Source organism: Arachis stenosperma, chromosome 1, assembly GCF_014773155.1.
Source record: "Arachis stenosperma cultivar V10309 chromosome 1, arast.V10309.gnm1.PFL2, whole genome shotgun sequence".
Taxonomy (NCBI): Eukaryota; Viridiplantae; Streptophyta; class Magnoliopsida; order Fabales; family Fabaceae; genus Arachis; species Arachis stenosperma.
Genome location: NC_080377.1, coordinates 34885710 through 34896749, shown reverse-complemented (window position 1 = coordinate 34896749; position 11040 = coordinate 34885710). Strand labels below are relative to the sequence as shown.

At 40.6% G+C, this 11040-nt stretch overlaps 1 non-coding gene across 1 annotated transcript; it reads right to left on the bottom strand.

The window, feature by feature from the left end:
• Nucleotides 1-794: 794 nt before the first annotated feature.
• On the bottom strand, nucleotides 795-902 carry LOC130947846 (small nucleolar RNA R71). The gene has a single exon (XR_009072827.1). It is a non-coding gene; the product is annotated as a small nucleolar RNA R71 (small nucleolar RNA).
• Between the last annotated feature and the right edge of the window lie 10138 nt (nucleotides 903-11040).

Sequence of the window (11040 nt, the reverse complement as noted above, 5' to 3'; positions counted from 1 at the left end):
TGGTTTTCGAAAATCAATTAAAGTTTTTCAAAATGTTTTTTAAAATCTTTTTAATTAATTTTCGAAAATTCTCTTCCCCTCTTCTCACATCCTTCTATTTATGGAGTACTACTCCTCATCAATGCACAATTCGAACTCTATCTCACTAAGTTCGAATTCTTCTCCCTCTTTCTTCTATTTTTCTTTTCCTCTGACACCTCAAGGAATCTCTATACTGTGACATAGAGGATTCCACATTTTCTTGTTCTCTTCTCTTTCATATGAGCAGGAACAAAGACAAAGGCATTCTTGTTGAAGCTGACCCTGAACCTGAAAGGACCTTGAAGCGAAAGCTAAGAGAAGCTAAGGCACAACACTCTGTAGAGGACCTAACAGAAATCTTCAAAGAAGAAGAACCCATGGCAGCCGAAAACAACAACAATGCAAGAAAGGTGCTGGGTGACTTTACTGCACCTACTCCCGACTTCTATGGGAGAAGCATCTCTATCCCTGCCATTGGAGCAAACAACTTTGAGCTTAAGCCTCAATTAGTTTCTCTAATGCAACAGAATTGCAAGTTCCATGGACTTCCATTGGAAGATCCTCATCAGTTCTTAGCTGAATTCTTGCAAATCTGTGACACTGTCAAGACTAATGGGGTAGACCCTGAGGTCTACAGACTTATGCTATTCCCTTTTGCTGTAAGAGACAGAGCTAGGATATGGTTGGACTCATAACCTAAAGAAAGCCTGGAGTCATGGGAAAAGCTAGTCAATGCCTTCTTAGCAAAGTTCTTTCCACCTCAAAAATTGAGTAAGCTTAGAGTGGAAGTCCAAACCTTCAGACAAAAGGATGGAGAATCCCTCTATGAAGCTTGGGAAAGATACAAACAATTGATCAGAAAATGTCCTTCTGACATGCTTTCTGAATGGAGCATCATAGGTATTTTCTATGATGGTCTCTCTGAACTATCCAAGATGTCTTTGGATAGCTCTGCTGGAGGATCTCTTCATCTGAAGAAGACGCCTACAGAAGCTCAAGAGCTAATTGAAATGGTTGCAAATAATCAATTCATGTACACTTCTGAAAGGAATCCTGTGAACAATGGGACTAATCAGAAGAAAGGAGTTCTTGAGATTGATACTCTGAATGCCATTCTGGCTCAGAACAAGATATTGACTCAACAAGTCAATCTGATTTCTCAAAGTCTGTCTGGAATGCAAAATGCACCAAGCAGTACTAAGGATGCTTCATCTGAAGAAGAAGCCTATGATCCTGAGAACCCTTCAATGGAAGAGGTGAATTACCTAGGAGAACCCTATGGAAACACCTATAATTCTTCATGGAGAAATCACCCAAATTTCTCATGGAAGAATCAAGAGAGACCTCAACAAGGTTTCAACAACAATAATGGTGGAAGAAACAGGTTTAGCAATGGCAAGCCTTTTCCATCATCTTCTCAGCAACAGACAGAGAATTCTAAGCAGAACCCCTCTGACTTAGCAACCATGGTCTCTGATCTAATCAAAACCACTCAAAGTTTCATGACTGAAACAAGATCCTCCATTAGGACTTTGGAGGCACAAGTGGGACAGCTGAGCAAGAAAGTTACTGAACTCCCTCCAAGTACTCTTCCAAGCAATACAGAAGAAAATCCAAAAGGAGAGTGCAAGGCCATCAACATGGCCGAATTTGGAGAGGAGGAAGAAGCAGTGAACGCCACTGAGGAAGACCTCAGTGGGCGTGCACTGACCTCCACTGAGTTCCCAAATGAGGAACCATGGGAATCTGAGGCTCAAAATGAGACCATAGAGATTCCATTGGACTTACTTCTGCCTTTCATGAGCTCTGATGAGTATTCTTCCTCTGAAGAGGATGAGTATGTCACTGAAGAGCAAGTTGCTAAATACCTTGGAGCAATCATGAAGCTAAATGACAAGTTATTTGGAAATGAGACTTGGGAGGATGAACCCCCTTTGCTCACCAAAGAACTGGATGACTTGTCTAGGCAGAAATGACCTCAAAAGAGACAAGATCCCGGGAAGTTTTCAATACCTTGTACCATAGGCACCATGACCTTCAAAAAGGCTCTGTGTGACTTAGGGTCAAGTGTAAACCTCATGCCTCTCTCTATAATGGAGAAGCTAGGGATCTTTGAGGTGCAAGCTGCAAGAATCTCATTAGAGATGGTAGACAACTCAAGAAAACAAGCTCATGGACTTGTAGAGGATGTTTTGGTGAAGATTGAAGACCATTACATCCCTGCTGATTTCATAGTCCTAGAGACTGGGAAGTGCATGGATGAAACCATCATCCTTGGCAGACCCTTCCTAGCCACAGCAAAGGCTGTGATTGATGTTGATGGAGGTGAACTGATCATTCAAGTGAATGAAGAATCCTTTGTGTTTAAGGCTCAAGGATGTCCCTCTGTCACCATGGAGAGGAAGCATGAAGAGCTTCTCTCAAATCAAAGTCAAACAGAGCCCCCACAGTCAAACTCTAAGTTTGGTGTTGGGAGGCCACAACCAAACTCTAAGTTTGGTGTTGAACCCCCACATTCAAACTCTAAGTTTGGTGTTGGGAGGTTCCAACATTGCTCTGAGTATCTGTGAGGCTCCATGAGAGCCCTCTGTCAAGCTACTGACATTAAAGAAGCGCTTGTTGGGAGGCAACCCAATGTTATATTTTATCTATTTTCTTTTGTTATTTTATGTTTTTTTGTAGGTTGATGATCATGAGAAGTCACAAAATCAATTGAAAAAGCAAAAACGGAATGAAAAACAGGAAGAAAAATAGCACACCCTGGAGGAAGAACTTACTGGCGTTTAAACGCCAGTAAGGCTAGCAGGTGGGCGTTTAACGCCCAGTCTGGCACCATTCTGGGCGTTTAACGCCAGAAAGGGGCACCAGACTGGCGTTAAACGCCAGAAAAGGGCAAGAACCTGGCGTTAAACGCCAGAAATGGGCACCAGCCCGGCTTTTAACGCCAGAATTGGCTCAAAACGTGATTTTGCATGCCATTTGGTGCAGGGATGACTTTTCCTTGACACCTCAGGATCTGTGGACCCTACAGGATCCCCACCAACCCCACCACTCTCTCTCTTCTTCACCCATTCACCAATCACCTCAACACCTCTTCCCCAAAAACCCTTCACCTATCAAATCCCATCTTTCTCTTCACCACTCACATCCATCCTCCATAAAACCCCACCTACCTCACCCTTCAAATTCAAACCACTTACCCTCCCAAACCCACCCATACATGACCGAACCATGAACCCCCCCTCTCCTATATAAACCCTTCTTCACCCCTTCATTTTCACACAACCTAAACACCACTTCTCCCCCTCTTTGGCCGAACACAAAGCCATTCCCTTCTTCCTCATTTCTTCTTCTTCTACTCTCTTCTTTCTTCTTTTGCTCGAGGACGAGCAAACCTTTTAAGTTTGGTGTGGTAAAAGCATTGCTTTTTGTTTTTCCATAACCATTTATGGCATCCAAGGCCGGAGAAACCTCTAGAAAGAGGAAAGGGAAGGCAAAAGCTTCCACCTCCGAGTCATGGGAGATGGAGAGATTCATCTCAAGGGTGCATCAAGACCACTTCTATGAAGTTGTGGCCTTGAAGAAGGTGATCCCCGAGGTCCCTTTTTCACTCAAAAAGAGTGAATATCCGGAGATCCGACATGAGATCCGAAGAAGAGGTTGGGAAGTTCTTACCAACCCCATTCAACAAGTCGGAATCTTGATGGTTCAAGAGCTCTATGCCAATGCATGGATCACCAAGAACCATGATCAAAGTGTGAACCCGGATCCAAAGAATTGGCTTACTATGGTTCGGGGGAAATACTTGGATTTTAGTTCGGAAAATGTGAGGTTAGCATTCAACTTGCCTATAATGCAAGGAGATGAACATCCTTACACTAGAAGGGTCAAATTTGATCAAAGGTTGGACCAAGTCCTCACTGACATTTGTGAAGAGGGCGCCCAATGGAAGAGAGATTCAAGAGGGAAGCCGGTTCAATTGAGAAGGCATGACCTCAAACCCGTGGCTAGAGGGTGGTTGGAGTTTATCCAACGCTCAATCATTCCCACTAGCAACCGGTCTGAAGTTACTCTAGACCGGGCCATCATGATCCATAGCATCATGATTGGAGAAGAAGTGGAAGTTCATGAGGTTATAGCCCAAGAACTCTATAAGGTGGCGGATAAGTCCTCTACCTTAGCAAGGTTAGCCTTTCCTCATCTCATTTGTCACCTCTGTTATTCAGTAGGAGTTGACATAGAAGGAGACATCCTCATTGATGAGGATAAGCCCATCACTAAGAAAAGGATGGAGCAAACAAGAGACCCCTCTCATCATGAGATCCCTGAGATACCTCAAGGGATGCACTTTCCTCCACAACACTATTGGGAGCAACTGAACACCTCCCTAGGAGAATTGAGTTTCAACATGGGACAACTAAGGGTGGAGCACCAAGAACATTCCATCCTCCTCCATGAAATTAGAGAAGATCAAAGAATCATGAGAGAGAAGCAACAAAGACAAGGAAGAGACATTGAGGAGCTCAAGCACTCCATAAGACCTTCAAGAGGAAGAACAAGCCGCCATCATTAAGGTGGACCCGTTCTTTAATCTCCTTGTTCTTTATTTTCTTGTTTTTCGAAATTTTCATGCTTATGTTTATCCATGTTTGTGTCTTATGATCATTAGTGTCTTAGTGTCTATGCCTTAAAGTTATGAATGTCCTATGAATCCATCACCTTTCTTAAAAAAAAAACAATGTTCTTAATTGAAAAAGATAAGAATTGCATGAATTCTGAATTTTATAACAGTTTAATTATTTTGATGTGGAGGCAACACTTTTGTTTTCTGAATGTATGCTTAAACAGTGCATATGTCTTTTGAATTTGTGGTTCATGAATGTTGGCTCTTGAAAGAATGATGAAAAAGGAGACATGTTACTGAGGATCTGAAAAATCATAAAAATGATTCTTGAAGCAAGAAAAAGCAGTGAATACAAAAAAAAGGGGAGAAAAAGAAAAAGAAAGAAATAAAGTTGTGATCCAAGGCAAAAAGAGTGTGCTTAAGAACCCTGGACACCTCTAATTGGGGACTCTAGCAAAGCTGAGTCACAATCTGAAAAGGTTCACCCAATTATGTGTCTGTGGCATGTATGTATCCGGTGGTAATACTGGAAGACAGAGTGCTTTGGGCCACAGCCAAGACTCAATAAGTAGCTGTGTTCAAGAATCATCATACTTAACTAGGAGAATCAATAACACTATCTGGATTCTGAGTTCCTAAAGAAGCCAATCATTCTGAATTTCAAAGGATAAAGTGAGATGCCAAAACTATTCAGAGGCAAAAAGCTAAAAGCCCCGCTCATCTAATTAATACTGATCTTCATAGATGTTTTTGGAGTTTATTGCATATTCTCTTCCTTTTATCTTATTTGATTTTCAGTTGCTTGAGGACAAGCAACAATTTAAGTTTGGTGTTGTGATGAGCGGATAATTTATACGCTTTTTGGCATTGTTTTTAGTATGTTTTTAGTAATTTTAGTTGAGTTCTTAGTATATTTTTATTAGTTTTTAGTTAAAATTCACTTTTCTGGACTTTACTATGAGTTTGTGTGTTTTTTTGTGATTTCAGGTATTTTCTGGCTGAAATTGAGGGACCTGAGCAAAAATCTGATTCAGAGACTGAAAAGGACTGCAGATGCTGTTGGATTCTGACCTTCCTGCACTCGAAGTAGATTTTCTGGAGTTACAGAAACCCAATTGGCGCGCTCTCAACGGCGTTGGAAAGTAGACAACCTGGGCTTTCCAGCAATATATGATAGTCCATACTTTGCCTAAGATTTGATGGCCCAAACCGGCGTTCAAAGTCACCCTCAGAATTCCCAGCGTTAAACGCCGGAACTGGCACCAAAATGGGAGTTAAACGCCCAAACTGGCACAAAAGCTGGCGTTTAACTCCAAGAAGAGTCTCTACACGAAAATGCTTCATTGCTCAGCCTAAGCACACACCAAGTGGGTCCGGAAGTGGATTTTTATGTCATTTACTCATCTTTGTACACCTTAGGCTACTAGTTTTCTATAAGTAGGACCTTTTACTATTGTATTTGAGAATCTTCTGATCTTTGGAACCTTTTTCTGGAGATCTTTTGATCACTTTGGGGGCTGGCCTCACGGCCATGCCTAGACCTTGTTCTTATGTATTTTCAAAGGTAGAGTTTCTACACACCATAGATTAAGGTGTGGAGCTCTGCTGTACCTCGAGTATTAATGCAATTACTATTGTTCTTCTATTCAATTCCGCTTGTTCTTTGTCCAAGATATCACTTGTTCTTCAACTTGATGAATGTGATGATCCGTGACACTCATCATCATTCTCACCTATGAACGTGTGACTGACAACCACCTCCGTTCTACCTTAGATTTGGTGAATATCTCTTGGATTCCTGATACATGATGCATGGTTGATCGCCTGACAACCGAGTGCTCGCCTGACAAACGAGCCAGCCATTCCGTGAGATCAGAGTCTTCGTGGTATAGGCAAGAACTGATGGCGGCATTCAAGAGAATCCGGAAGGTCTAACCTTGTCTGTGGTATTCTGAGTAGGATTCAATGATTGAATGACTGTGACGTGCTTCAAACTCCTGAGGGCGGGGCGTTAGTGACAGACGCAAAAGAATCACTGGATTCTATTCTGGCCTGATTGAGAACCGACAGATGGATAGCCGTGCCGTGACAGGGTGCGTTGAACATTTCCACTGAGAGGATGGGAGGTAGCCACTGACAACGGTGAAATCCTTGCATAAGCTTGCCATGGAAAGGAGTAAGAAGGATTGGATGAAGACAGTAGGAAAGCAAAGAGACGGAAGGGAAGGCATCTTCATACGCTTATCTGAAGCTCTCACCAATGATATACATAAGTATCTCTATCTTTATCTTTATGTTTCATTCATCATCTATACCCATTTGAGTCTGCCTGACTAAGATTTACAAGGTGACCATAGCTTGCTTCATACCAACAATCTTCGTGGGATCGACCCTTACTCGCGTAAGGTTTATTACTTGGACGACCCAGTACACTTGCTGGTTAGTTGTGCGAAGTTGTAGTGATCACGATTTCGCGCACCAACGACCCAGTGCACTTGCTGGTTAGTTGTGCGAAGTTGTGATAAAGAGTTGAGATTGCGATTGAGCGTACCATATTTTTGGTGCCGTTGCCGGGGAATTAAATGTCCTAACTACAGTTTCGCATTTGCTCCCTACAATAACAGTGCCAAGTTTTGATCCGGCAACAACACCAAGTTTTTGGTGCTGTTGCCGGGGATTGTTTGAGTTTGGACAACTGACGGTTTATCTTGTTGCTTAGCTTAGGTATTTTTCTTCAGAGTTCTTAAGAATGAATTCTAGTGTTTCAAGGTGATGTTCTTATCATCATTAAAGCTGATTGATTCTCATCAATTTAGCTCTTGAATGCATGTCCTGCTGAAGCTTGGCTAGCCATGTCTAATTTCTTTAGACTAAAGCTTTAGACTAACATTGCATGATTCCTGGAATTCTCATTAAGAATTTTGATATCCTTATTTTCATTCAATTTTCAAAAAAAAATCCAAAAAAAATTATAAAATCATAAAAAACCAAAAATAGTGTATGTTTCTTGTTGAGTCTAGTGTCTCATTTTAAGTATGGTGTCAATTGCATGTTTCTATTCTTCTTGCATTTTTTCGAATTCATGCATGTGTCATCATTGATCCTCAAGTTGTTCTTGATGATTTACTTACTCTGATCTTTAAATTCTCTTGTCGAGTGTTTTGTTGTTTCTCATATGCATTCTCATTTTGTTGGTATCAATAGTATACAAACTTCTAAGTTTGGTGTCCTGCATGCATTGTTTATTTGATCTTAGTTTCATTTTGATTATTCCTCATTATTAAAAATCCAAAAAAATTTTTAATTTGTGTCTTTTCAAGTCAATAATACAGAGAATTGAAGATTCAGAACATTCAGAAGAGGAATTACACAGAAAAAGCTGGGCGTTCAAAACGCCTAGTGAGGAAGGAAAACTGGCGTTTAAACGCCAGCCAGGGTACCTGACTAGGCGTTTAACGCCAAGATGGTATAAGAGGGAAGATTTTGTTTTTAACTCAAAATTTTTTCAAGTTTTCAAAATTTTTCAAAATCAAATCTTTTTCAAATCATATCTTTTCAATCATATATTTTCAAAATCAATTTCTTTCTTTTTCAAAAATACTTGCTAACAATTAATGATTTGATTCAACATTTCAAGTATGTTGCCTTTTCTGTTGAGAAAGGTTTAATGTCTGAATCATATCTTTTAAATTTCTTATTAGCCAAGTCATTAATTTTCAAAAATCAAATCTTTTTAAATTGTTTTTCAAATCATATCTTCTCAATCATATCTTTTTAAAACTATATCTTTTCAATCATATCTTTTAATCACATCTTTTTCAAAATAGTTTTCAATCATATCTTTTTAATTTCTAATTTCAAAATCTTTTTCAAAAATCACTTGATTTCTTTTCCACTCTTAGTTTTTGAAAATCAATTAGTATTTTTCAAAATGTTTTTAAAATCTTTTTAATATATTTTCGAAAATTCTTCCCCTCTTCTAACATCCTTCTATTTATGGACTAACACTCCTCCTCGATACACAATTCGAACCCTATCTCTCTTGATAAGTTCGAATTCTTCTACCTCTTCCTTCTATTTTTCTTTTCCTCTGACACCTCAAGGAATCTCTATACTGTGACATAGAGGATTCCATATTTTCTTGTTCTCTTCTCTTTCATATGAGCAGGAGCAAAGACAAAAGCATTCTTGTTGAGGCTGACCCTGAACCTGAAAGGACCTTGAAGCGAAAGCTAAGAGAAGCTAAAGCACAACTCTCCGGAGAGGACCTAACAAAAATATTCAAAGAAGAAGAACCCATGGCAGCCGAAAACAACAACAACGCCAACAATGCAAGGAAGGTGCTGGGTGACTTTACTGCACCTACTCCGAACTTCTATAGGAGAAGCATCTCTATCCCTGCCATTGGAGCAAACAACTTTGAGCTTAAGCCTCAATTAGTTTCTCTAATGCAACAGAATTACAAGTTCCATGGACTTCCATTGGAAGATCCTCATCAATTTTTAGCTGAATTCTTGCAAATCTGTGACACTGTCAAGAGCAATGGGATTGACCCTGAAGTCTACAGCCTTATGCTATTCCCTTTTGCTGTAAGAGACAGAGCTAGGATATGGTTGGACTCACAACCCAAAGAAAGCCTGAACTCTTGGGAAAAGCTAGTTAATGCCTTCTTGGCAAAGTTCTTTCCACCTCAAAAATTGAGTAAGCTTAGAGTGGAAGTCCAAACCTTCAGACAGAAGGAAGGTGAATCCCTCTATTAAGCTTGGGAAAGATACAAACAATTGATTAGAAAGTGTCCTTCTGACATGCTTTCTGAATGGAGCATCATATGTATCTTCTATGATGGTCTGTCTGAACTGTCCAAGATATCATTGGATAGCTCTGCTGGAGGATCTCTTCATCTGAAGAAGACGCCTGCAGAAGCTCAAGAACTCATTGAAATGGTTGCAAATAACCAATTCATGTACACTTCTGAAAGGAATCCTGTGAACAATGGGACGAATCAGAAGAAAAGAGTTCCAGAGATTGATACTCTGAATGCCATATTGGCTCAGAACAAATTATTGACTCAGCAAGTCAATATGATTTCTCAAAGTCTGTGTGGAATACAAGCTGCACCAGGCAGTACTAAGGACGCTTCATCTGAAGAAGAAGCTTATGATCTTGAGAACCCTTCAATGGAAGAGGTGAATTACATGGGAGAACCCTATGGAAACACCTATAATCCTTCATGGAGAAATCATCCAAATCTCTCATGGAAGGATCAACAGAGACCTCAACAAGGTTTCAACAACAATAATGGTGGAAGAAACAAGTTTAGCAATGGCAAGCCTTTTCCATCATCTTCTCAGCAACAGATAGAGAATTCTAAGCAGAGCCACTCTGACTTAGCAACCATGGTCTCTGATCTAATCAAAACCACTCAAAGTTTCATGACTGAAACAAGGTCCTCCATTAGAAATTTGGAGGCACAAGTGGGTCAGCTGAGTAAGAAAGTTACTGAACTCCCTCCTAGCACTCTTCCAAGCAATACAGAAGAGAATCCAAAAGGAGAATACAAGGCCATTAACATGCCCCACATGACCGAACTTGGAGAGGAGGAAGAGGCAGTGATCGCCACTGAGGAAGACCTCAATGGACATCCACTGGCCTCCAATGAGTTCCTTAATGAGGAACCATGGGAATCTGAGGCTCATAATGAGACCATAGAGATCCCATTGGAATTACTTCTGCCATTCATGAGCTCTGATGAGTATTCTTCCTCTGAAGAGGATGAAGATGTCACTGAAGAGCAAGTTGCCAAGTACCTTGGAGCAATCATGAAGCTAAATGACAAGTTATTTGGTAATGAGACTTGGGAGAATGAACCCCCTTTGCTCACTAAAGAACTGGATGACTTGACTAGGCAGAGATTACCTCAAAAGAGACAGGATCCTGGGAAGTTTTCAATACCTTGTACCATAGGCACCATGACCTTTAAAAAGGCTCTGTGTGACTTAGGGTCAAGTATAAACCTCACGCCTCTCTCTGTAATGGAGAAGCTAGGGATCTTTGAGGTACAAGCTGCAAGAATCTCACTAGAGATGGCAGATAATTCGAGAAAACAAGCTTATGGACTTGTAGAGGATGTTTTGGTGAAAATTGAAGACCATTACATCCCTGCTGATTTTATAGTCCTAGAGACTGGGAAGTGCATGGATGAATCCATCATCCTTGGCAGACCCTTCCTAGCCACAGCAAAGGCTGTGATTGATGTTGACAGAGGAGAATTAATCATTCAAATGAATGAAGAATCCCTTGTGTTTAAGGCTCAAGGATATCCCTCTGTTACCATGGAGAGGAAGCATGAAGAGCTTCTCTCAAAACAGAGCCAAACAGAGCCCCCACAGTCAAAC